Raw genomic sequence first — 6,397 nt, 5'->3', positions numbered from 1 at the left:
CAACCACTAATCTAACCTTAATCCACGTCAGTCACTTATATCCAATTAAACCACTCAATAATGCCACATCACTTCTACTTACATCATTGTCATCTCTATACATTTTTTCATATGTCTACATTTATATACCTATGACTTTTCATTATACACTCACTCAACTAATAATAATAGGTTTTACTAAATTATACGCACTAATTAATCTTTTATACTATATATTGAATTATAGTGTCCAATTAATAATCAAATGCACGGTGTATGAGTATGACCACAAACCGTTTTCATAGCGACATGACAATTTATGGATTACCAACTTATTTTGGTAGATGCAATAGGATCCATTGTAATCTTTTCGAAATGTATAAACACATCTTTAATATCTATCTTATATTTACATCACTTTTTTATTATTATTATTCTGTTGTTGTTGATGTTATTATTATAATTTTCATAATACTTATTGTTTCAATTTATACGAATGATTTTTCAACATTACAATATAAACTACCACATAATATCCGTGCATCGCACGGGTGTGGGACTAGTTAAAAATAAAAAAAACAATAGTAAAAATAACAAATGAATGATGAAATTTCCACAATTCTCCAGAAACTTCAACAACAACAGTTCAATATCCTTTTTCCTTAAAAAAAAAAAAAAACAGTTGAATATCATTTTCCACTATTTCTTCAATCTCCTTTCTCCTTCCTCCATCTCTCTCTTATCAAACACCTATTCTTCCCCCTTTTCTCTCAACACATAAACCCCATCATCAACTTTTCTGTAGTATTGGGGAGACAGATATGTGTTGTTGTGGATTTTAGAAGCAAAAAACAACATGCAACGAGTGAGAGTGGTGGATCTGGGTAGTACAATGTTGATTAATGAGTTCTTGTAACAGTAATTGATGATAGTGGTCAAGGGCAAAGAAGGAATAAAATGAATAATAAAGCTGTAAAGTAAACAACCAGTGAAGAATTGATTTTGGGTCACGCAAAAGCTAGGATTTCTTGCTTCTGCTAGAATCGATTTTACAAGGTAGAATCAATTTTACCAAAGAAAACCAAACATGCTTGCAAAAGAGAAGAATCGTGTTCACGGGTCGAAACGTGCGTTTGGGGTGCGTAGACGCGAAACCAAACATACACTATGTGGATCGTGTTGCCGTTGCATATCCTAAAGAGTTTGAGTGGGATTGTTGGATAAGTATTTTATGTGTATTTTTAACTAAAAGTCTTTCAAAATCCATTCAACACAAAAATCAATCAAAATCGCTAGACTTTTGAATACCGGTTGACATTTTAAAAGTGACAAGAAATCTCAATTGAATACCAACAGATTTTATTGTCCTGAAAAAAAAATCTTGATTATCTTAATTGAATACCACAAGATTTATCTGACTTTTGTAAAAGTCTTGATTGAATACCACAAGATTTTTTTATCATAAAAAAGTCTTTTAAAATCTTTTAAAATCTTAATCCAATTTGCCCCCTAAATTTGCCAATAAATAACACGCCAATAAATTTATTGATGGAGTAATCCGCCACAAAGTAGTCCAAAACGAATCCACTGCAGAAATACACCGCCAGAAAGTAAAAAGGACAAATTTCAAATTTAGGATTTCAATCCTTCTATGCATATTAATTATTATAGCATTGATCATAATATGTTCATTGTCTAAGTTTTTGTTGAATTAAGTTTGTGATTATGAATATGAAATTTTATTTAATTTTGATTTGTGTTGTGTATTGGTTTAATTTTAGCATTATATATTTTGAGAGATGAAGAAAATAGGAGTAGTATTATCGGCAAAAGACACAAATCAAAATTAAATAAAATTTCATATCCATAATCACAAACTTAATTCAACAAAAACTTAGACAATCAACATATTAGGATCAATGCTATAATAATTAATACGCATAGAAGGATTGAAATCCTAATTGAACATGAAATTAAACAAAGTGAAAAATCAACATGGAAGGAGAAGGTTGAATAGAAACCTAGAAATGTGAAGCTGCAAAATCAATAATCATAGAAGGATCAACAGGGAAGCAGAAGGTTGAATAGAAACTTGGAAACGCATAGAAGGATCGAGAGAGGTTTTTTTCCCGATCGATTTGTTTTCATGTTCATTGTTTTTTTATTTTTTGTTTGCGTTTTAGCATTTATGGTGGTGCATATATTATTAATTAGGGTCATGTTAACTTGTGCCCTAAGGGCACATGTTAAGCTACCTAAAAATAGAAATATAGCATTTAATGATACAAAGAATTTAATGTTTAGATAATTGAATACACCACAAGTTCAATAAATTTTTTCCACATTTATCTTCTTAACATGTGCCCTTAAGGGCACAAGTTAACATTCTCCTATTAATTAAAGAGCAGTTTATCTTTAAAATTGATATACTAGATTTAGGTTACATTTTTATAAACATGCATTTATTAATGTACCTAAAAAAAAAAAAAAACTGTTTTTATAACTTTAAAAAAAAACTATTTTTATAACTTTAAAAAAAAACTTACCAAAAACTGTCAAAAAACTTACCAAAAAAAAATCTAACTTTAATTATCATTGTCAAATAGATTTTGTGTTTTTTATATGAACCAGATATATTATGTTTATATTGGGGTTTGATGGTGGTCTTGGTGGGATATGAGCTTGTTTTTTGTCTTCTTTTTTTGTTTTCTTGTTTTTTCTCTTTTTTTAACCGTTTGATGTGTTTTGGTGATTGGTGGTTCTCGGTCTAGTTTGAGGATGCTTTAGAAGTTTTCTATCTTCGTGTTCATTGTATTTTTATGTTCATTGTATTTTTATCTTTGTATGAATATTCTAATAAAGTGAAATGGTGATGGAGAAATGATAAAGTTTTAAGAGAAGTTGGAGTGAAATTAGAATTTTTTTTTGAGAGTTTAGAGGAAAGTTGGAGTGAATTTAGAGGAAGTTTGATAGAGGTTAGAGAGCAGTTTAGAGAAAAGTTGGAGTGAATTTAGAGAGAGAATGATGTTGTAAAAATGAAATGGAGGAAGTGGTATATAAAGAGAAGAAGTGAAAAGAGTCGTTGGGTTCTGCGTATACTTATTAGTGGTTTAATTCGTGCCGATAAGTGATTGCCCGATTTGGTGAATTTATTGGCGGATCAAACCACACCAAACCGGACAATCACTTATCGGCGATAACTAAACCACCAATAAGTATCCTCAGAACCCAACAACTCTTTTCTCTGGATATACCACTTCCCCCATTTCGTTTCTATAACATCACTCTCTCTTTAACCTCTCTCAAACTTCTCTCTAAATTCACGGGACTAACTTAAAAATATTTTATTCAATTGTTATATTAAAAAAGGCACAACCAACAATTGTAAATTTGTAGTAGAAAAAATATGGCAACGAAGAACATGTGACACAAGTGGTAAATAATTGAATTTTTTAATCATTTAGTTTTGAGTTCGATTTTCACACTAAAATATATTTGGTCCCCTAAAACTAATTCACTCAAACCAGGTAATCACTTATCGGAAGAATTAAACCACCAATAAGTATCTCCAGTACCCAACGACTCTCTCCTCTTCTTCTCTGTATATACCCACTTCCAACATTTTATTTCTACAACGTCATTCTCTCTCTAACTTCTCGCTAAATTGACTCAAACTTCTCTCTTAATTCACGGGACCATCTTACTTTATTCATTTGTTATATTGAAAAAGGCACAACCAACAATTGTAAACTTGTAGTAGAAAAGATACGACAACCAAGAACATGCATTACAAGTGATAGATAATTGAATCCTTTAAATTTTTGCACTAAAATATATTGGTCCCCTAAAACTAAAAAAAGAATAAGACACCTAATTTTCACACATAAATTTTTAGGTAAACTATGTTTCATTTTTTTGTGTTACTATGATATTGGTACGAAGTTTTTACCGCAGTTAGTGATGACTAATTTTTGTCGGAAAATCTGTGGGATACAAAAGGTGGATTCTCTCATTTCAACCGAATTTTCTTCATACACATAAGTCAGGAATCGAACCTTGACCACATAATTAAGGGATCAAATCCTTACCACTTACACTTACAAGACCAATTCATTAGTGGTCTTTCTTTTCTTTTTCTATTACTGGCAAACTACATCTTGTAATCAAGACAAGGACTGGAATTGTTAATAATTAACACCGTACAAATTTATTTACCAATTATTATCAAAATTACAAAATTTAGGGGGATTGAATTTTGGGATGATGAAGGTCAGAACTAATATAACATTTAATACAGAGATCCTTATGTCCCAACCAAATCATGAATTCAGGATCAATAAAAAAAAAAAAATTATTAGTTGTTCATTCATGGCGTTTTCTATATCATCTTGCTCCATTTCTATTTATAATAAAAATAAATCAAGAATAGCAAGTAAGCTAGTAAGCCAAATAATATGTTTTGTTTTTGGGGGTGTTGATTTGTTTGGGTTGTAAACCAAATATATATGTGGTTCTTACTTATTCCATAGATAGCATTAGCACGTGATATGGTGGATTATGATTTGATATATTGAAGAGATGAGAAATGAATATGCGTGCGTATCTGAGAGATCAGTGAGTGGTGCATTGCATTATTAACAACAATATAGCTGAGCTGACACATTAGACTTGATTTTTACACCCCACCAACAGCTGGATTTAATATTTCTTGGCTATACATCATTTAATAGTGTAGATACGATGAATGATTGGGTCTCTTTATTGCACATAGTACTTGGTTAATTTGATCTTGGACTTGGATTGGATCATCACAAGTATTTGGTCCATACGTACATCTACATGTCTAATCTCTTTGCTTATAATTCTTGGCTTATAAGGTGGGCGATCACAATAATTGTTTTATAAGTTTTTTTTTTTTGAAGAAACTAAATTAGCCCACTCAAATTACCGCCAGAGAGAATCGAACTTCAGACCTCAAGAGAAGCACACTCCTAGGTCCCAAGTCAATACTAATGCACCAACCCAAGTGAATTTCATTGTTTTATAAGTTAATTTTGTAGAGTTGAATTCGAGCTAATATAAAATAGTTTCATGACTTTTTAAAATTTGTACTATCAAGTTACAATATATGTATTATATTAGATAAGAGATGGCGTAAAAAAGAATGGATTCTCTCAATTTTGTTTTCCTCAATTTTCTCGATCTCTACCTTTTAATTCATATTTTTGCGCTTTTTCTTTTCTCTCTTCTCACAAATCAATGGCTAAGATTTTACTATTCCCCTCATGTAATGGAGAGAATCCATTCTCGGCGTAAAATTAGGTTGATTTTATAAAATGAATTTGAGCGATTCCTATCATTACTTTATAAGTGTCGGGTCATCAAAAGGGGGAAGCCTGGGGGATCATCCACATTGAGCTCAAGAACAACTCTACAAGTGAATTGGACACCACACTTTAACCCAAAACCTTTAGATGTTAGATTTATGGGTCATCTCATTTATAAAGTGTTCAACCTCCGCTTTTCTAAGCAATGTGAGACTTAACCACTCACACTTGCCACAACAATCTCTCCCTCAAGTGTGAGTCCATCCACTCTAGGATATGCTCTCCCTCAAGCGGAAGCTTTCTTCATCCTACACTTGTACCGCCGTTAGCCACACTGCTCAACGGGACTCGCCGCCTGACCACCTGTCAGGAAGACTTTCGATACAAGGAGCCAGTTCAACCCTTCGTCGAACCATCGACTTTGATACCACTGTCGGGTCATCAAGAGGGGGCAGCCAGGGGGATCATCCACATTGGGCTCAAGAACAACTCTACAAGTGAGTTGGACACAGCACTTTAACCCAAAACCTTAAGGTGTTAGGTTTATGGGTCATCTCACTTATAAAGTGTTTAACATCCACTTTTCTAAGCAATGTGAGACTTAACCACTCACACTTGCCACAACAATAATTTGATTTTATAAAGTTGAATTGAACTTAATATAAGATAGTATCAAAACTTTTTTAAATTTGTATTATCAGATTGCTATATATGTCTTATAATATTAGATAAGTGATGGCGTAAAATTATATTTAATGATCTTAAAACTCAACTTTGCAAAATTAAAGAGTAAAGTGGTGAATGGTGATTGCTCTCGGTTATATACTATATTACTATGCATCTTTACATCATATTTCATCTTCACAATTATCCTAACTCTAAACTTATAAGAATAGAGTTGTCGTGATCAACAAAACTCAATATAACTCTCTATATTTATTATAACATTCTACCTCTTTTTTCTTCCAATTACTCGAAGTTGAACTTCTTGGATGAATATCCACTTTGACATAACAGTGACAACAAAAAATAAATAAAAATGCTAACAAACGTCGCAAAGGCACCAATTAAAGAATTTAATATAGTAAGAT

Source organism: Trifolium pratense, linkage group LG6, assembly GCF_020283565.1.
Source record: "Trifolium pratense cultivar HEN17-A07 linkage group LG6, ARS_RC_1.1, whole genome shotgun sequence".
NCBI classification, from domain to species: domain Eukaryota; kingdom Viridiplantae; phylum Streptophyta; class Magnoliopsida; order Fabales; family Fabaceae; genus Trifolium; species Trifolium pratense.
Note: the sequence above shows the minus strand (reverse complement) of the source record.